Source organism: Trachemys scripta, chromosome 14, assembly GCF_013100865.1.
Source record: "Trachemys scripta elegans isolate TJP31775 chromosome 14, CAS_Tse_1.0, whole genome shotgun sequence".
Classification (NCBI taxonomy): Eukaryota; Metazoa; Chordata; order Testudines; family Emydidae; genus Trachemys; species Trachemys scripta.
In genome coordinates, this window is record NC_048311.1 from 14,377,359 (window position 1) to 14,399,177 (window position 21,819).

The 21,819-nt window shown below is 45.0% G+C and overlaps 1 long non-coding RNA gene across 2 annotated transcripts in view; it reads left to right on the plus strand.

Moving 5' to 3' along the window:
• Window positions 1-25: 25 nt before the first annotated feature.
• Window positions 26-21,819, plus strand: part of LOC117887393 — a 24,059-nt gene continuing 2,265 nt past the window's right edge. Inside the window, exons 1-2 of one of the 2 annotated variants that reach the window (XR_004648173.1) lie at window positions 26-66; window positions 21,360-21,469. This is a non-coding gene — a long non-coding RNA (uncharacterized LOC117887393). Of the gene's footprint in view, window positions 67-13,493; window positions 13,638-21,359; window positions 21,470-21,819 lie in introns of those variants that run through there. The other variant, XR_004648172.1, reaches the window with a different exon arrangement.

The window sequence follows — 21,819 nt, forward strand, 5'->3', positions numbered from 1 at the left end:
GCTTCCGGGTCAGCGCTTCCGGGGCGGGGAATATGGGTCACTTGGTGACGGGGCTGCTGCAGCCTGGTATGGAGCGGCTGGGCCGCAGGTAGCCCAACTAGAATGGGATGGCGGGGCTCCAGGAGCCAGGCCGGGAGGGGGCGCCCTAGGGCGGGGGCTGGGACGGGAGGCAGGGAGCGGGGCGCCCTGGGGCGAGGAGAGCGGGGCTGGGGCGGGAGGCAGGGAGGGGGGCGCGGGGCTGGGACGGGAGGCAGGGAGGGGGGTGCCGTGGGGCGAGGAGAGCGGGGCTGGGGCGGGAGGCAGGGAGGGGGGTGCCGTGGGGCGAGGAGAGCGGGGCTGGGACGGGGGGGCGCCCTGGCAAGGCTAGGGATGGGGACTTGGTACCCAAGATAGGGAAATGGGAATGCTGGCCTAGTGGGCACTGGCATCCTGTCAGTCAGGGGCAGGGCACTGTGGCGTGGGCGATCATGTCTAGACCCATAATTCACCTGAGAAATTTGCTGCGATTTAATTTAAACCTGTTTTTAAACCAGTTTAGTTAATACAAATCCCCTGCAGTTGAAGAGTATCTTTTTCAGTTTAGTTCATACCAGTTCCTCACGAACACTGAAATAAGCCTGGTTTAAAACCAAATAAGAGAGTTCACACAGCCTTTTACAGCAGTTTAAATAAGAGTTTAAAGCCAGGCCTTTAGTTGAACCGGTGCAATTGTCTCATGTAGACTAGAGAGTTCTCTTCCTCATCTGCCGGTGGGGGGAGAATAGAAAAAAGGTACATGTCTTAGTTACATTTGAAGTTGGTAGTAAAATAGGAGACCCATCTACATGGCAGTGACCGTAGAGAAATCATATAAAAAGGAAACTAGAGCAGTGAGAAGCATATGGAGCAGATAAAAGGAGACAGCCTGGGAAAATGCAAGGATGTGGAAAAAAGTTATCCAAAACCATAGGGACTGTCTACTACTCGGTTTGTACAGTGCTTAGCACAATGGGGCCCAGTTTTTGGTGTGTCCCTAGGCACCTCTGCAATAAACATGGTTAATAAAATCTTCACTGGGAAAGAGAGACCTGGAAAGCAGTGTAACTGAAAGGCCTAAGGCAATAGAAAATTAAATATAGTAATTATTATAAACATGGGTATGGTAACAAATTAAGTATGTTTTATAAGACACACACACACACACACACACACGTAACATAATAAAAACCCAACCAAATATCCAGGAGTGCTGCTACTGTGTTGAATTTTGACCTGATGTCTAAGTGAAATGGATGTAATGGCTGAACACTAGCATATTTGTTAAGAGACTAGATGGGATGATAACACATAGTTTTATTTTATATAACATTAATGATAAATGCATTTCATTCTTGCCTCCCTGCACTTGCTGAGTCCCGTTGAACAGCCAGTGCAGATGTTCCCTGCCCCCCGCTCCTGAAAAACAGACAACTGATGAACAGATACCGTACACAACTAAGTGCAGACCTCTATATCCTTGGCTGAACCCCATACTGTGCATCCTAGGAAAAGTCAAGTGGCTCCAAACCCCAGTGTTTTGCAGGGGCTCCATTATACATAGAATATTGGACTCCATTTTGTACACATTGGTTCAATATCTATATCTATTTTATGAGAGAATTGTCTAACAGTTCATACAAAATGAATAGCTTTGCCTTTGTATCCACCTATCACTGCTGAAGGCAAGAATTACTTGAGCGCATTATACAGTTTGCTGGGGCAGTGGTGTGTGTGATGCGTTCCCCCCTGGTGTGCCACCTGAAACTGGGGTACCACTGAGCCCCCTAACCCACCAGCCTGGGCTCCCTCTCACACTGTACTGCTGTGACAAGTTGCTACGCCCTCCAGTCTGCACTTTCACCAGCTGCAGTTACAAGCAGGCTTTCTAACCACCAGCTTCCCACCCTGGGACCCCCAGAGCAGTACCCTCCTGCCCTGGTCAAATCTGGCCAGTATATTGGTTTAGTACCTGGACCACCTCTCCCTCAATGTGAAGAGAACAATGCACACTTGTGGTAACCAAGCAGAGATTTTCCCCAAGCACTCCAGTCAAAGATCACTGGTTTAGATAAAAACAAAAACTATTACTAACTACAAAAATAGATTTTAAGGGATTGTAAGTGATAGCAAACAGATCAAAGCAGATTACCTAGCAAACAAACAAAATATACTAGATAGATTGGATATGAATAGCGGATTCTCACCCTAAGAGATGATACAAGCAAGCTGCAGATTCTTAAGGGGCAAGCTGCACTTAGTTTACAGCTTGGAATCCTCAGGTGTTTCATACACAGGCTAGAAATCCCCTTAGCCTGGGTCCAGCACTTCCCCTAGTTCAGTCTTTGTTCCTCAGGTGTTTCCAGGCATCTTCTTGTGTGGGGAGTGAAGAACCACAGATGATGTCACTCCCTGTCTTATATAGCTTTTGCATATGGCAGGAGCCCTTTGTTCCCAAAGCTTGGTTCCTAGACCAGTCTGTGGAAAAATACTGACATCCCAAGATGGAGTCCAGCATCATGTGGCCTGCTCACATGTGCTTGTAGAGTCATAGCAGCCATCACTCTTAGGAAGGCTCACCAGGTGAGAGATAAGCTTCTCCTAAGGCCTATTGTTCTTTCTAATGGCCCATTACCCTGCATAGGCCCTTTACAACCAGCTGTTTAGACTGAAAGCATCTTGTCTAGTGGACATTACCCAGGTGTAACTACATTTGAAATACTGATACAAAGTCAGTATTTATAACTTCAGATACAAAAGTGATTCATGCATACAAATAGGATAATCATATTCAGCAAATCATAACCTTTTCAATGAGACATCTCACATGACCTGTCTTGCACGCTATGGATGGATGGATGATCAGCCCCAGTGTTCCCAGTTCCCACTTGTTCCTATAGACCATCAGTGCAGATACTTGCTTACTGATAAAGGAATGCAGGGGAGGGATAGCTCAGTGGTTTGAGCTTTGGCCTCTTAAACCCAGGGTTGTAAGTTCAATCCATAAGGAGACCATTTAGGGAACTGGGGTAAAAATCTGTCTGGGGGTTGGTCCTGCTTTGAGCAGGGGGTTGGACTAGATGACCTCCTGAGGTCCCTTCCAACCCTATGATTCTGTGATCTATAATAATATCACTATGAAGAATATTGGGTACAGTGTGATTAGTAGTTGCATCACAAAGCTTGTTGGTGTAAAAGCTGCATTACAAACAGCCCACAAGGTGCAAGTAAGAGTTCTTGGCAGGATCTCAAGCTTATGACTCATGAAGACACCTCTAAAGTCCTACAACCTTCCGTGCTCACAGCATTACCAGTGGACTGCTTGCCTCCTTTATCACTGTATTTTCCTTGTCCACATCCCTAGACTCCTCATCAGTAAATGCTGCAGGTTTACACTCCGTCTGTGGTCATGAGGTAAGAGAGTGCCTTGGAATTTGAAGAGGTGACCACATCACATACTCTAAAGGAACTGAGCAATGCATGTTCAAAAGCATCTTTTGCTTGGGGGTCCAACTGATGAGGGTTTAGTCAGGGAATTGTGAGACAGGTGGGAGCTTCTACATTTATGCTGGCTCAAGAGTTTAGAATTGGATACTAAACTGGTAGTTGCTCTGACTTCCTGGTGGAGGACAAAAAGGAAGAAGCTGGGAACTCTGAATAACCTTTTTTCCAGTCTGGAGTCTGTTGGTTATTCTCACATTCCTGAAATCATAGAAAGGACTGAAGTGTTGAAATGAGTCTCTGTTGAGAGGCAGTTGGAAAGACTTTTTACAGTCGTAGGATAGATAAGGAAGAGTAAAAAAATTTCAGACTAATAAAAGTTCTTTAGTATAATTCTCCTGTGTATATATAAAGTATTTTTTCTTATGTTTGATTGTGTATATACACATTAAACCTTTGGTTGGTAAATCCGTTATCTGTAGATAATCAACCCTTTGTTTTTGTTAGCCTGATGAATGATCTTGTTTTTAATCATATTTTCTTTCACCTTGTGTTGGCTATAATAATCTAAGACAATAGTTCTCAAACAATTTCATATCTGAAAGCCATGGGTAAAATTTTCAAAATCACCAAAGTGATTTAGGAGCCTATGTACCTTTTCAAAAGTGACAGACACTGAGGATCCCAAGAGACTATTGAAAGTCAGTGGGATTTACATGCCTAAATCATTTTTGAAAATAAGACAGGCTCTTAAATCACTTAGGCACCTTTGACAAATTTACCTCCATGAATCGATGTTCATGGGATTTAGGCTCATAAATTCCTGAGTTACTTTTAAAAATAGAACTTGGGTGCCTAATTCACTTGGGTGCTTTTTAAAGTGTTACTCAGAATCTTAAGATACAGCTTTTCCTATGGACCATTTCCCTCCTAACGCTGGCCTACACTATCCTACTTGGTTACATGAAAAAGGCATGTTAGGGCATTATTCAGGAGATAAGATGGAAACAAACTCACTTTAATGCAGTGAATGTACCCCCAGTTTGTAACATTTATTTCCATACTGTTTAATTTCTCTCTCTTAGAAGTAGGACTTTATATTTATTAGGAATGTATCTTGTTACCATGTGACCCCACTCTTCTACTTACTCCATGTCACTTTGAAGTTTGGGTCTGTCTCTCTCTGTGTTTGCACTCTCTGGTTTTTGAGTCTTCCACAAATTTATCACAGTTACATTTTCATAAAAGAAACACCCAGAAAAGAAACACATGAAACAGCCAAACAGGGTGTAGAGAGATGGTTGGTTTTAGTTCAGTTGATCAAAAAAAAAAAAAAAAAGAAAGAAAAATGTCTGGTCTGGGTCATGTAGATAAGGCAGTCTTTGAGGTACTCAGATCTCAGTCCATTAAGTGCCTTGTAGAGCACATCCAAGATTTAGGACCTGATTTTCCATGGCCCTGTACCTTGTGTTGTAAGTTATACTATGGCAAAGTGGGTGTAAAGTGCTAGTATTCTAATTAAGAAGCATTGTACTTCCAGGTGCTTGGACACAGGGGAAACGATGAATAATTTCTCCTGATGAAACTATGAGGATAATTTTAGATAGGCAGAAAATAATACCCAAAATTGGAACTTGACCAACTCTTGCAAAAATGCCCTAGGATTTTTAATGGGCATGAGCATCAGGCCCACAGTGTTACACCTAATCTGAAAGACACTTCTGCTGAATACTGCACAGATCACATGGCTGGCTACTTTGGGTCTGGTCCTACAAGGTGCTGAACACTTCCAAGAGGTGCTGAGTACTCACATTCCCAGTATTAAAATGGAGGCCACTCAGCATTTGTAGCCAGCGCTCACCACCTTGCAGGCTCAGATCCTTAGAGCCACTTTGTAAAAACACAGCTATAAATGCATCTGCCACATGTTTTTCAGTGTACCACTTGGAGTGGATTAAAGTAGAATCCTGAACTGCTGCTAGAGTTCAAGGCCAAACATCATTTCAGGGATAGGCTCTGATTTTTGAGGCATCTATAATTTTCCTAGCTAATTGCTAAGATGGGCAACTGTTTTTGCATGTATTTTTGTCTCGCTGCAGTTATAAAATAAACAACACACCCTGAGGTACATTTTCAGGGTGATGTGGGGAGGGGGGGGGGATTTAACCACGCGACTCCCATTAACGTTAATTATAGAGCACATATTAACAGCGTTATACGATCCTTTTTCCTATTAACACAATCATAAATTTGACTGGTGGTGCTTAATTAGATCTCAGCAGCAGAATGCAATTGCTGGATACAATAAAGGGCACATTCATGGAGATGGTCCATTATTATTTTCCATTAATCTCCGAATCTCTCCCATTCTTGCTCCTGAGATATCATACCAACAAGGATCCTTGCAAGATTGATTTGTTGTCAGAAAATGATTTAAAGACCTACTGTAAAAATATTATATTTTGCTTGCTTCATGGAATATGTCATTGATGTTGTAACTCCACAGAGACTTGATGTACTTTCAGATAGGGAACTTTTAAGACCTAGTGTAATATAAATAGGATAGCGTCCTGCTGTTATTCTGGTAACCTTTACAGATCATTTCAGAACTATAACTATCATGTAATTTAATTAAATAATATAACATGGTAAGCTGTGCTGTAGCTTTGCACAGTTCAAGAACCTATTTGTCTAGGACCCCACTACAGCACACCAAGGTGGGATTCAGACCCAAAATGAAGGTCACAAGGCATATTAGAAACCCAGAAGCAGAAGATGGGAAAAACCAAGGTGCCACTAAAGCCCAAAGGTCCAGCTCCTCAAAGATATTTAGGCTTCAGTTAGGAGTCTAAAAACCTTTGAAAGCGGGTTTGGCTCAGAGCCTCAATCACTGGAAATTGATTGTGTGCTGGATGCCACCTGATCTGAACAGATGATCCAGCTGAATACTCCAGAGGAGGTGGAACAGTGCCAAGTCCCAGCCAAGCTGCCTGTAGGGAAAATACTTCCCCAGTTAGGCCCTGATCCAGCTCCTACTGAAATCACTGGGAAGACTCCAACTGATGGTAATGGGCATTGAATTAGTTACTTGGGTTACTTAAAATGATGTTTATTTTTCCCTGAGCATAAATGCAATTTCCCATCATTTCCATCTCATGAGTCAGCATTGCTGATGTTTACATCAGAGGGAGTCAGATAACAGGAGATTTATGGGAGGCTAAGGCAAAGCATGGGTCTAAAATGAAAAACTATTGATACCTATGAAGCTTTACAGAGATCCAGGTTAATCAGCACATGTACTGCGTCTGGAAGACAATTTGGAGTCATTACCAGGGCTTAAATTCCCATAGAGTATTTCCAGGAGCCCCTGCAGCAGGTGCCAGGGCTTGGGGCTTCTGCCCCACAGGTTTGAAAATATTTACCATAGCTCTGCTCCAGACATCAGCTGAATGTAAGCCCTGGTCATTACAGAGGAAGAGGCACAGGAACTCCTATCATTTTGTAGTAGCTCAAGCTTCCAAGTGGTGTTCAGGGGTAGCCCGTGTAATGCATCTATCGGTCTATAAGCAGTAACACTTCCAGTAGCTTAGTTCAAGTTAAAAAAAAAAAAACATTTCCCTGTACAGGCTTTGTGTATTTCCTTGTCAGGCGTTTCCCTGATATAAATTCAGTCATGATCAAATTTGCAAATGACTCCAAAATTGGTGGAGGAGCAAACACACAGATGAATAGAAGCGAACAGCAAAGTGACTTGGAATGAACAGAGCAGTATGAAGAGATTCACTCCTAATAAAAGTGGCAGAGCAAACAGTCCAGATTCATGGGAAAAGTCCAGATTCGCATTAAAGCAAGTGTATTTCCATCGTCCCTTTCACACGTGCCCTAACCTTGCTTTTTCATCAAAGCAAATGTAACCTTTTGCCCTTTAAACAAGATTCTAGATGCTGGTCAGCGTTTCCATGAGACTAAAGCCTTGCAAATGGCACTCTTTAAGGGGGAGGACCCCTGAGTCTGTGCCATTCGACTGAGAATTGGGAGCTAAGTAGCCTCCAGCCACCATTCTTTTTCTACTTCTCACAGGTTAACGGTTTCCCCTCTCCCTGATGATGTATTTGAAATTCCTAAAACAACTGGCTAGAATTCAATAGGTCTGATAAAAACAAGGTTATTTAAGAGCAGGGAGAAAAATCATTCAAACTAAAGAAATAGTTTACATAACATCTCTTCTTTAACTTAGCAAAGTAATTTCTTTCATGCCTTCTAACCAGGTAAGGAAGAGAACAGTGTGTATATAAAGTACACACCCTCCCTTACTGATGCGGCTGTCATTTGTTTAGATCCCACACTGTGGCAAGACTGACTTTCTTACTACTTTCTCTCCGTTGCTAGCAGTTTTTTCTAAGCTACGCAGTGGGGCCTGTGTCTCCCTCTACAATAAACTGCATTCCCCAGAGCTCTAGCTGGTAAAGTTGGTTCAGATCTGACCATTCCTTGATCCCATCTGTCTCCTAGGTCTTATCTGGCATGGTGAAGTCCAATGCCACAGCATGCTAACCTCAAGGACTTGGAGATAAAGGTTCCCCATCATCTCTGGCTACCCCCACATAGAGCTTGGTTAGTCAGTATGGTTCCCAACTCCTGACATCCCTTTCTTGGCTTGTCAGGTTATCACTTCAATCCCTCTCATCTCATTCCCTCAATGTGGGCTATTTACTGGCCCAAACTGTGCCCAGTTAACCTCCTCCAAAGTATCTGCTTACTTGGCTGATGCGGAAGCCTGCACTGGACTGCTCATTTGCTCATGGTTCCATGGATTCAGCTCTTCTTTTTGCCACTTTTTTATAATTAAGATTTCCCCTTTGCTTATCTTGATGGGCTGTTTCTTGAAAGTCTCATAAGTCATCTTGCTCGGTATTTTTCCTAGCCTCACCCCAGAAAAAAAAAAGAAAAGAGAAAATAACAAATGGATTTTCTCTTATTTTTCTCTCTCCTGTATCTTTCAACTGCTCCAGCGTTTCAAGTCTCACCATCGCCATATCCCAGGTTTGATACCACTTTCACCTTTTGCCCCTTGCACATTGTTTTTATCCATGCTCACTGTCACACCAAGCACACTAGTGGGCACAGAGGTTTTGTAGGGTTGGAAGGGGGGGTGTCCACAAGATTATTTCAATCTTAAGAAATGGTCCAAGACCTGAAAATATTTGAAAACTATTTCACCATAGCCACAGTGTCCTGGATGATCATTTCCCCTCTTTCTACAGCAGTGGAAGAACACAACTGTCATAAGGCTGTAACCCAGTCAATATAGCGGGCGTTCCTACAGTGATACAAATAGGACTGCAAGAGTCAAGCCAAAACCAGGGAAAGCTGCGAAGAATCATTTGGCACTGCCTGTTCTGTTGTCCAACATGACGTGATGGTGCAGCACAAACACTTCATGAAATTTACAAAATATTTTATAATCAAATGTAATGTGCTGATTTAGGAGTTTCAGGTTAGATAAGCTTCAGGTAACCAACTATATTTCAGGATGTTTAACTGCACCATCTTAAAACATAGCCTGGAACCGACTCTTGTTGAAATCAATTGAAAAACTCACTTTGACTTAAGTGCAAGTTGGATCAGGCCTCCATATAAGGTTCCCTCATCCCTTATTAACTGTCTACCAAATGACTAAGGTGGGGAGCGGTCATTCCCCAACCATTTCAGCGCAAAGCACAGTTGAAGATCTGTCTGAGGAAAGACTTCACTGGAGGCTTTAAAGAGCCAGGTCTGGTTTACATGCGAGACGTGCACCCTCCCTAATGGAGAGACTGAGGGATTTTCAGCACAGCTATCATCAGTCCAGTACTGCAATTTATTTGTCTCACAGACAATGATTTTCCAACAATTTTCCCATTTTGCCTTTTTGTTACTTTTTCTTTATTTCGGTTTTTTTTTTTTTTGAGCCCTTGTAAAGAAGCACCACAACTTGCTTCATTCCAGCTTGTTTGGACAGTTGTTCTGCCCCAGAATTTGTTGAATTCAGCAAAAATGCCTTATGCTGTCATGGCAGCAGCACCAAGCACTATATAAGTGCAAATGACTGACTTGCAAGGGTAACAGCACTCCTGAGCCTTGTAATTATGCATACTGATGCTATTCTATAACTGATCTAGGGATTTCATAAATTATTCTTTTAATAGTTCTGAGAACACCTAAAGTCAGATTAGGGAAAGCTTTAATGCTTACTTAGTCTGCTGAAGTGACATTGTTTCAAATTAGAGACCTGTTAGGGCTGGGAAGCAGACTTGCTGTTACAGAAAACTTAGCTTTGCCCCACTGCCTGCCCACTTGTTCAAGGGTGGGGGGTAACCAGGAATGCAGCATCTGCTTACTTCTGAGCACCTGCCTCTAAGGCCTTGTCCACATTACAAAATTAAGTCAACTTAGGCTAGGTCTACACTACCCGCCTGAATCGGCGGGTAGAAATCGATCTCTCGGGGATCGAATTATCGCGTCTCGTCGGGACGCGACAATCGATCCCCGAATCGACGCTGTTACTCCACCAGCGGAGGTGGGAGTAAACGCCGTCGACAGGGAGCCACAGAGGTCGATTTTGCCGCCGTCCTCACAGCGGGGTAAGTCGGCTCCGATAGGTCGAATTCAGCTATGCTATTCGCGTAGCTGAATTTGCGTGTATTAAATCGACCCCCCCCCCCCCTAAATAAAACCCGCCCTTAAGTTAAGTGGAGTTAAACCCCCCCCGGAAATTAAAAAGGTGGTTCATGTCCACACTTGCTCCTTCTGTCAGTGGTGTGTGTCCTCACCAGGACCATTTCCACCCACTGAAGTGGGACATTGCGACACTGACAGCTGGAGCCAAGTAGCCCTGTGGCTGACAGCTTCAGCTGTAGGCATCTGCTCACAGCTGGTCCATCCCCCACCAATCCCTGCACTAATAGCCCAAGCTCTCAGCTGGGTATGGGCTCACAGCTGTAAGCCGCCACCCCACCTCACCCCAGGCTGACAAACCCTCAGCTGGCACCAGGCTCAATTTAACAGTAGGGAGCCTACCAGCAGTGAAATTGACATTCTTGTCAGTTTCTTTTTATTTGGGCTCCAGCTGTCAGCCCTCCAGGGCTGACAGCTGGAGACCTTGAGCTCCCTGGCTGACAGCCAGAGCCAGAGAGGAAAAGTGAAGTAATAGCATCAGTGAAACTGACAAGAATGTCAATTTCACTACTGGTAGGCTCCCTCCTGTGAAATTGAGCCTGGTGTGGGCTCACAGCTCAGGCTGTCAGCCCCGGGGTGGGAGGGGAGAGCTCTCACTGTGAGCCTACTGTCGCCTGCCAGTGAGGGATTCGGGCATGGGGGAGAAGCATAGCTGCCTCCCGGTGAGGGATGGCAGGGAGAGTTTGAGTGGCAGCCCGGTTTGTGCCATCCTTCCCCGGGAGGCGGCAGTGAGGTTCCGGGCTATCAGCACTGGCGCAGGGAAGGGGGTTTACAGATGTCAGTCCAGCTTGGGGCTGACAGCCAATGTAAGTAACATTGTGTGTCTATAGAGACACAGCATCTCCCTAATTACATCGACATAAGCACTACGCTTCTCATAGAGGTGGGATTATTATGTTGGTGCAGTGGGCCCCTTACTTCAGTGGAAGCAGCACTAGAGTATAGACACTGACATAATTAGGTCAACATATGCTGCCTTACGTCTATTATCTCGGTAGCGTAGACCAAGCCTAAGATTTGGGTAGCCTGGGCAAGAAGGTTAAGTGAGTTCTTACTCCCCCATCCCAGAGTGTAATCCAAGTCACCGTGGACACTCCCACCCCTGCCACTCCCTTCCCATTTATTTCTGAAGTCTCTAGCTCGATTGATAAAGTGTCCTTGCTCCTTCTTCTAGCAGCCTAAAGTAATTTCTTGCACCCTACAAGGTGTCATTTCTGCATTAGCAAACCATTGACCGATCCTTCAAAACTCAGAGTATCAGGCAATCACGAAACCATGCAAACAAACACCTGCCTTACTAGACTCAGTCTGACAGGAATCCCAACGGGAAGAGATTTGTTTTTCCTTGTTACTTTCTATATATTCAAGTTTGTTTTCTTAATAATAAATGCAGGGCTTCCCCTTATATATATACACACATGTAAACAACCTGAATTCAGATGTTCTTCATCTAAGAACTATTGAGGTGCAAAAAGAGCTCAGGAGACATTGGTATAATGAATAGTCACTCCCCAAATGGGATTCTGCCAGGAAATGCAGTGTGTGTATATTCCCTGACTGACTTGATTGTAGGGGTGTCATTACCTGATGTTTCAATGGGCAGTTTTATCCCAGCAGCACCTGTCTCCTCAATCCCTGTTTTGCATACAGGAAACTGAGGCAAAGAGAGGCTAAGTGACTTGCCCAAGGTCAGGTAGGCAGTCTGTGGCAGAGAATGGAACTGAGCCTGGGTCTCCCATCTCCCTGACCAGTGTCTCATCCACTGGGCCATTCTTCCTTCCCTGGAAATATACTACCAGAAAGCTGAGGTATATATTTTGTTTCAGGGAGCGCAAGATAAGCAGCCTCTAGAAAAGCCCTGATGAGATTCAAAACAGGTCAGACTTTTTTTTTTAAAGACAAGTTTAAGACACCCCTAACTTATCCCTTCTGCACCTGTAGGGACAAAGTAGGATTCTTCAGATGCAGGGCCTGATTCTCATTTTCACTGAAGCTTCTTTATATCCATCTGGCACTGTAAAAGAGCCTTAAAATGCTTGTAAGTGTACTCTGAACCCGCATTCTGGCTCATTGACACTGCAGTGCAAAGTGGGGCCTGACTATAAATGAGAATCAGGCTCTTGATGTTACCTGAACTCCCACAGTATATTTTAAATGGGCTGACTCCTCTTGCTAGTTCCATATTCAAAGAGTTAAGTTTTGCAAACATGCTTAGCTAGTAATGTACAGCATGTGCATCCCTAGGGCGGTTTTCATAGTCCATCAGGCACTTGTTAACACACTAACCCATTCATTTTTTTTTTGATGAATTTGTGGTGTGTTGGCCACAAGCCAGCAGCTGAGCTGGGAACAATATTTATTTATAGCTACACACAATAATTCAAGTCTGCCCCAATCTTGGACTTTCCACTAATCCACGCAGTATTTTGAAACATTTGCAGTTCTCTCAACCGATTAGCATTGGCTTTGCTTGGCTCGATGTAGTGGAAAGAAACACTAGACACTGAATGCTACTGAATGCTTTGATTCACTGATAGAGGGTGAAGTTTCTTTGCTGGCTGTTCTATCAGGCCATAATTTTAAGATTCTTCGGAGGTGTAAAGAGGTCTGTTTTGTGCCTTTGTGAGTAATATTCTATGGCTAGTGCTTGTTTTGCCAGAGGAGGTTTTTCTTCCTGAGGCTTTCCAAATGTTGTGCTGCACAAGGGATGACAGTTTTGTGTGCCACTGAAACAAACCAGCAGGCTGTGAACACTACTTCTTCGGGAGTCTGATTCTCTAAATGAGCAACTACCATTTGGAGAAGAGGATACGCTCTGGCTTTGTGGACACTAAGGAATCAATAAAATCAGCTTGAGGGACCAAGGAGAACTTTCAGAGCAGTAGTCTCCAGTCATTGCATTATGCTAGGCAGGACATAATGCATGGTGCTTGGGCTGGAAAGAACTGTACAGCAGCGTGTGAAGCCACGGAAGGGAGATTTAAAAGTACACTCAGTTCTCCATTTTTCAGGGAGGGAGGGAGGAATAAAAGAAAGAGAAAAAGGCCAAGAAAAAATAGAATCATGCAATGATGGGAATTTAGGGCCAAATTCAGCCTGGATGCCAGCAGGTGCAATTTCCCCTGAAGTTAATGCTTGCACCAGAACTGAATTTGGTCACAGTCTCCATAAGACTCTTGGACCAGTGGGAGATAGGAGATTGGTGATGGTTTAATAATAAGAATAGCGACCTCATATGTAGCACAAAGCATTTTTCATCCATAGATCTCAAAATGCTTTACAAAGGAAGTCACTGTCATCACCCCGATTTTACAGGTGGGAAATTGAAGCACACAGAGGGGAAGTGACTTGACTGAGGTCACCAGCAGAGCCAGGAAAAGAACTCAGCGCTCCTGAATCCTAGCATCATGCACTGTCTGCTGGGCCGTTTATAGACCTTTGTAATTGGATTGGACAAAGCACTAGTAAGTATAGTGCAATTCTGCACTGGCAGGGGGAGGTTTGGGAAATGAGCTAGTCTGTCTTTTCCATCTGTGATTCACAGACAGCCATATTCCTTCCAGCACTGAGCCAGCTGCTAGAGAAGGTACCTGTCACTACTTGATGTTACGATACAAAGTAAATCATTGAGTGCTGGCTTCTGGGGAGCATGAGCCAAAAGCACCAGGAAGGCCTCTATCTGCCTTTCTGGTATGGCAGTAGGCAGGTCTAGAGAGAGAGAGAGAGGCTGTGAATGGATGATTTGATTTCTTTATTCTAAAAAGTCTCCCAGTCAAGGGCTAGAGTGGCAAATGGGGATGTTATTATAGAGTAGAGACTTTACCAAAGCAGTTGCCTTTTATGTTGGCTACAGCAGGCTTGAGGATTGGAATCCTTCAGCCAAAGTTCTTCCCCCAGCCTATGCTGCTACTCATGGCAGCCAGACATGTGTGACCCAAGCACATCTTAATGCCAACTGACATGGAGTTGCAGAGGGGTTACAGGAATCTTCTGATTCTGTTATGTACATTCCGGTTCACCAAAGAATGTCATGCGAGATTTCAAATGAAAGTCGGTGTCATACTGGTCATCAGTATAACTGTTCAATGTATGGATAGGTGCTGTGTAAGGAGTTGTGTGTATATATACTGAAAATATATTCTTAAAGTCTGTATCAGAGTATTATGGCATATCTGCACTACAGACTTTTGCTGATGCAAGTTACATCGGCATAAAGCCACCTCAGTTAGTATATCGCTTGTGCACGTGCATACTTGGCTCCTTGGATCAGTGCACATATTCACCAGCAGTGCTTGTTTCGGTGCACAGTGCAGTGCATGACGGGTAGGTATCCCGGTGTGAAACTCGCCACTATCCAGCACACTGTCTTTTGGGAAGTTTTGGCAATGCCTGATGGATTAGAAATGAGTCATGAAGGGGTTACTGAGACTGCAGGGTCAGGTTCCCAGCCTGCAACTTTCTCCACCCCATAATGCCATTTCTAGTCTATAATTTTGACACCCATTTTGAAAATCCCACAAACCCACACAGGACTTATTACTGTCCACCATCTCTGACAGATGCATGGAGCCTGTACAGCTCTGCAATATTGCTACGAGCACTGCAAGTACAGCACGCACGATCGTCTGGTATTTGCAGAGCCGCAAGAAGAGCTGCGGGGAACGTGACAATTTCCTAAAGGGCAGGTTGCTGGGGGACATCGCAAGAACCAATTCAAGATTGGTGGCAGTGTTCATGGAGCAGCTGTAAATGGGGGACCGCCTCTTCTGAGCACTGACTGGTGGGATCGCCTCATAATACAGGCTTGGGATGATGAGCAGTGGCTGCAGAACTTTCAGCTGTGCACGGCTCCATTCCTGGATCTATGTGCAGAGCTCACCCCAACCCTCTAATGCAGGGACACCAGAAAGAGAGATTGCTGAGAAGCTCGTGGCAGTCACACTGTGGAAGCCTGCAACACCCGATTGCTACCGGTCATTGGGAAGTCATGTTGGAGTCGGAAAATCCACCGTAGGGGCCATTGTCATGCAAGTGTGCAGGGCCACTAATCATCTTCTACTACTCAGGACTATGACTCTTGGCAATGAAAGGACATAATCAATGGATCTGCACCATGCGGCTCCCAAAATGCAGTAGAGCTATAGGTGGCACGTATATCCCTATTTTGGCACCAGACTGCCTTACCCCAGAGTACATCAACAGAAAGGACAACTTTGCTATGGTTATACAAGCACTGCTGGATCCCTGGGGATGCTTCACTGACCTCAGGGTTGGCTTGTCAGGGAAGGTGCCTGAGGCTCACATCTTTAAGAACACAGGACTGCTCAGAAAGCTACAAGCAGGGACTTTCTTTCCCAACTGGCAGATTATCATTGGAAATGTCGAAATGCCAATAGTGATGCCCTGCCTATCCCTTCTACCCAGGCCATCCCAAAAGCACCAAGGAAAGAGTCAAGTACTGGCTCAGGAGGAGCAAAATGACAGTTGAATGTGCTTTTGATAGTCTGAAAGGATGCTAGTGTTGTTTGCTCGCTAGACTGGATCTCAGTGTGCAAAATATCCCAATGGTTATAGCTGCCTGATGGGTCCTGCCAAATGTCGGTGAAGCAAAGGAGGAAAAGTTGCCACCAGGGTGGAGGTCGAGCAGCTGTCTGCAGAGTTTGGAGAGCCAGCCACAAGGGCTATCAGAAGAGCTCAGTGCAGAGCTATGCGGTTCAGGGAGACTTCGAAAGAGCACTTCAATAGATAGAGCACAGTAAGCCACAGTTATGCATTCTGGCAATCTGGCTCTACAGGTTGGGGGCCTGTTAGGAATCGTGTGGTCCTTGGTACTCCTCTATGACTAGAACACTGACAATTCACCTCTTGCTGTACATCTGTGATTATTACACTGTCACGGATCCTGTGATTTGTGTCACAGTGTACAACAATTAAGTGGGTGCTTTTACTTCTGCCAAGTATTCTGCAGCATATGGTGGGAACTAATAAAGATTATTTTCTAAACAATCGAGTTTTATTGAGTAACAAACACTTCAAAAATGATGTGCAAGTTAAAAGCCAATCCACTAAAACCTTAATACATTTATGGAACTGAGCTTAAAGAAGGGGAAGGAACATTTTATGTTCATTTTAGCTGTACATATATCAACTGTGGCTTCACAGATCAGCTTATGTGAAGCTGAGATTGTCCTTAATATCCCCCAGGCTGGAGTGGTAGGGGAAGGGTTGTGGTCCCTGATTCCATGTGGGAGGTTGAGTATAAGAAGGTGTTATACTGTCAGGATGGTCTGGATAATACTTAGTCCTGCCGTGAGTGCAGGGGACTGGACTAGATGACCTCTCGAGATACCTTCCAATCCTACGATTCTATGATACCTGGCGAGTTACTGCACACCAGCTTGCTGCTCAGTAACTCGCCTTGTGGAGACTGCAACGAAAGGGCAGGTTAGCAAGTTACTGCATGGCAAGTTGGCACGCTCTAGATTCACACCCTGGCTAGCCATGCAATAACTCATTGTGTAGACAAGATAGGCTCTCCATTACCCTCATAGTCCTTCTCTGCACCTACTCACCAGCACAAGACTTTGACTCCCTCAGGGAACAGATGGGCAGGATCCCCTGGGAGAATAACATGAAGGGCAAAGGGGTCCAGGAGAGCTGGCTGTATTTTAAAGAATCCTTATTGAGGTTGCAGGAACAAACCATCCCGATGTGTAGAAAGAATAGTAAATATGGCAGGCGACCAGCTTGGCTAAACAGTGAAATCCTTGCTGATCTTAAATGCAAAAAAGAGGCTTATAAGAAGTGGAAGATTGGACAAATGACCAGGGAGGAGTATAAAAATATTGCTCAGGCGTGCAGGAGTGAAATCAGGAAGGCCAAATCACACTTGGAGTTGCAGTTAGCAAGAGATGTTAAGAGTAACAAGAAGGGTTTCTTCAGGTATGTTAGCAACAAGAAGAAAATCAAGGAAAGTGTGGGCCCCTTACTGAATGAGGGAGGCAACCTAGTGACAGAGGATGTGGAAAAAGCTAATGTACTCAATGATTTTTTTGCCTCTGTCTTCACGCACAAGGTCAGCTCCCAGATTGCTGCACTGGGCAGTACAGCATGGGGAGAAGGTAACCAACCCTCTGTGGAGAAAGAAGTGGTTCAGGACTATTTAGAAAAACTGGACGTGCACAAGTCCATGGGGCCGGATGCGCTACATCCGAGGGTGCTAAAAGAGTTGGCAGGTGAGATTGCAGAGCCATTAGCCATTATTTTTGAAAACTCATGGCGATCGGGGGAAGTCCCAGATGACTGGAAAAAGGCTAATGTAGTGCCCATCTTTAAAAAAGGGAAGAAGGAGGATCCGGGGAACTACAGGCCAGTCAGCCTCACCTCAGTCCCTGGAAAAATCATGGAGCAGGTCCTCAAGGAATCAATTATGAAACATTTAGAGGAGAGGAAAGTGATCAGGAACAGTCAGCATGGATTCACGAAGGGGAAGTCGTGCCTGACTAACCTAATTGCCTTCTATGATGAGATAACTGGCTCTGTGGATGAGGGGAAAGCAGTGGATCTGTTATTTCTTGACTTTAGCAAAGCTTTTGATATGGTTTCCCACAGTATTCTAGCCACCAAGTTAAAGAAGTATGGGCTGGATGAATGGACTGTAAGGTGGATAGAAAGCTGGCTAGATCGTCGGGCTCAACGGGTAGTGATCAATGGCTCCATGTCTAGTTGGCAGCCGGTTTCAAGTGGAGTGCCCCAAGGGTTGGTCCTGGGGCCGGTTTTGTTTAATATCTTTATTAATGATCTGGAGGATGGTGTGGACTGCACTCTCAGCAAGTTTGCAGATGACACTAAACTAGGAGGCGTGGTAGATACACTAGAGGGTAGGGATCGGATACAGAGGGACCTAGACAAATTAGAGGATTGGGCAGAAAAAAACCTGATGAGGTTCAACAAGGACAAGTGCAGAGTCCTGCACTTAGGACGGAAGAATCCCATGCACTGCTACAGACTAGGGACCGAATGGCTAGGTAGCAGTTCTGCTGAAAAGGACCTAGGGGTCACAGTGGACGAGAAGCTGGATATGAGTCAACAGTGTGCTCTTGTTGCCAAGAAGGCTAACGGCATTTTAGGCTGTATAAGTAGGGGCATTGCCAGCAGATCGAGGAACGTGATCGTTCCCCTTTATTCGACATTGGTGAGGCCTCATCTGGAATACTGTGTCCAGTTTTGGGCCCCACACTACAAGAAGGATGTGGAAAAATTGGAAAGAGTCCAGCGGAGGGCAACAAAAATGATTAGGGGTCTGGAGCACATGACTTATGAGGAGAGGCTGAGAGAACTGGGATTGTTTAGTCTCCAGAAGAGAAGAATGAGGGGGGATTTGATAGCAGCCTTCAACTACCTGAAGGGGGGTTCCAAAGAGGATGGAGCTCGGCTGTTCTCAGTGGTGGCAGATGACAGAACAAGGAGCAATGGTCTCAAGTTGCAGTGGGGGAGGTCCAGGTTGGATATCAGGAAAAACTATTTCACTAGGAGGGTGGTGAAACACTGGAATGCGTTACCTAGGGAGGTGGTGGAGTCTCCTTCCTTGGAGGTTTTTAAGGCCCGGCTTGACAAAGCCCTGGCTGGGATGATTTAGCTGGGAATTGGTCCTGCTTTGAGCAGGGGGTTGGACTAGATGACCTCTTGAGGTCCCTTCCAACTCTGATATTCTATGATTCTATGATTCTATGATTCTTTAGGCTTGTTTCTTATAGCAGATGGTCAATATCTTTTATTAACCCATCCTATGTACACTTACGAACCGGCTGTATTTTTTCAAAACAGGCCAAGATTACTTATTCATGTGTTAGTCTAGGTCTTTATGGCCACATTTTCATTTCCAGCAGACTTTTAACCATTTTCCCTGCAGTCCATGTTCACACATTGAAAACCAAACTTTGAAAAAAATTGGCCTTAAAATATTAGTCTTGCAGATGAGAGCAAAGTTTAAGACAAAATTAATTTATGTGGGAAAGTTTTGAAGGAGTTGCATCATTAATGGCAACTTTATCTGACCAGAATTTCACTACTGCATGGTTTACATCTCTCAGGAGACCTGCAGTAGTTTAGTATTAAGGAAGTTTTCTGAGCTTTTTAAATCCTCATAAAAGTTCTTTTCAGAATTGTGCTGCAAACAAATCCTTCTTTTATCATAAACTTTTCCCCTGTCTTATTTCACTGTATTTTGTGCTATTTTAAAAAATAGTTTAAGACTTGTGCAAAATACGGGAAACCAAAGTCTTATAAGATTGGGAAGGAATTTTCCCTCAATAGAATTTTAACTAGGAATCTTTTTAAGGTTATTACTTATTATTTGCATCTAGATACCTCAACTGAGATCAGAACCATACTATGCTAGGTGCTGTACAAACACATAAGATATAGACGCTGCCCTGAAGAATTTACACTCTAAAGAGACAAGACTGGATGGAAGTAAGGAAGCATTATTATCCCCATTTTACCAATGGGGCACTGAGGCTCAGAGAGATTAAGGACCATATTTGCAAAGGGGCTTAGGCATTTCAATACTCGGCGTTACAACACCTGGCTTTTAGGCACTTAGAAAAATCACAGGAACAACATTGTGCTCAACAAGGCTGAATTAGGCACCTAGACTCCGTGTACAATGAATGGGGAGATTTAGGTGCCTTAGAGCATGATCCCCCAAAAGCCAGCATACTAGCGAGCCCATTGGAGATGCCAACAACAGGGATATGTGCTAAGCCCGCCCTCTCTCAGAGATAGGCACCTAAGGCCAGGCTGCAGGGAGACATCTAACTCTGCTTAACAATCCCTGAATGGGAACCAGCTGCTTGGAATTAGGTGGTTTAGGGGCCTAGGTAGTTTCTTAATAAGTTAGGCCCCTACCTCACTCCACACACAAACACGATGAAGAGGAGCCCAGCTTATAACTTTTCTCTCAGTGGTTAGAACAATTACCTGGGATGTGGGACACCCAGGATCAATTCCCCTCTCTGCCTGATGAGGAGAAATGAGGTGGGAGGCCCTGCCCTATGCAAATCCTAGGAGAGTGCTCTATCTGCTGAGCTCTTCTGATATGGGATTCCTTCAGTCCCGCCTCCTGAAGCGGTTTCATTGTGGATAAACTGCAACAGACTCATTGGAACAAGGGGACTGGATTGTGGGTCTCCCACCTCCCAGGTGGGTGTCCAAACCTCCAGGCTACAGCATCAGTCATTCCGGCCCAATGACTGTTCCATTGTGTATAAATACATGAATGGGACCCAGTCTGGCAGGCAGCCTCTGAGGAGACCTACTAGACCTGGCCCCGCATGTGAACTGGTGACTGAACACCTGCCTTCTCCCGGCTCATGGATCACCCTGGTCCTTAGATGGGAGATAGGCATCTGGATGCCTACAAGGAGGCAACTGTGCTCATGCTCAGAGGCAGAAGCCTAGGCACTGAGGGAACTTTTACCCTGAAAACTTAGGTGCTGAATGAGTTTAGATGCCAACATGGTTTGACAGGAGTTCTGTAGATCACAGTGGAGCCTAAGACTGAGATTTAGGGACCTAAACTTGAGACTTATGTGCACAAATCCCTTTGTGGATCAAGGCCTAAGCGACTTTCCCAAGGTCAGACAGCTGGTCCGTGGCGGAAGTAGGAATAGAATGCAGATCTCCTGAGTCTCAGAGCGGGGCCTTAACCTTTTCCTCTCCAAATGCTTTCGCCTTCCACCACAGCCCTGAGCAGCTTTCATCATGATTTCCTATAAATGCAGTGGGCATTGGTGGTTTTTCAATACCATCTGTCCTCATGGTGAGAGAGCACAGCCAGCGGGTTCTTCACAGACAATTTTCAGCTACCTGGAGAATTCCAGTGCATAGGGTATAGACAGTTGGTATTAACATTAAATGATAGGGAATAACTTTTTGTGTGTCTACATATTGGCCACAAAAGCCTGCCTCTCCCCCCATCCCCCGAATAATCCAGAGGTCTAAGCCCACTCAGCTATAATCTTTCTTAGGGGCATATTCTTCCATCAATCTGTGTTCTAAACTCCCAATGATTCCAAGCCCGATGGCCAGTGTTATATATTCCATTCTTATCGCAGACAGTGATTTAGCTACCTGGGCATCAGGATGGGCATTATGTGACACGTGCATTCTCTTCTTCAATACAGGCATCAGCCAGTGGTGCTCGGTGGCTACAGAATGGATAGAACTTCCTGACTTATCCATCTGGGTCTCTGGTTTGTAGCTTGTCATCCCAGATGCCACACAACTCTCTATGGTAATGTTCAATAGCTCTGTGTTTCATTCTGTATTAGACGGAGATTATCCAAGCCATCTGCCAAGAGCAGAGATGGGGCCATGACAGTCCCAGTCCGTGCACCCATTCTGTCTGAGCTGTACCTGTAGGGTTACCATATTTAAAAAAATAAAAAAGAGGACGCTCCACCGGGCCCTGGCCCCGCCCCTTTCCCAACCCCAGCCCCGCCCCAACTCCGCCCCTTCCCCACCCCAACTCCACCCATTCCCTGCCCATTCCCCAAAGTCCCTGCCCTAACTCCCCCTCCTCCCTCCCAGCCACGCTGAAAGGGCTGCCCAAGCACTACCGGCTTCACGGTTTGCCGGGCAGCC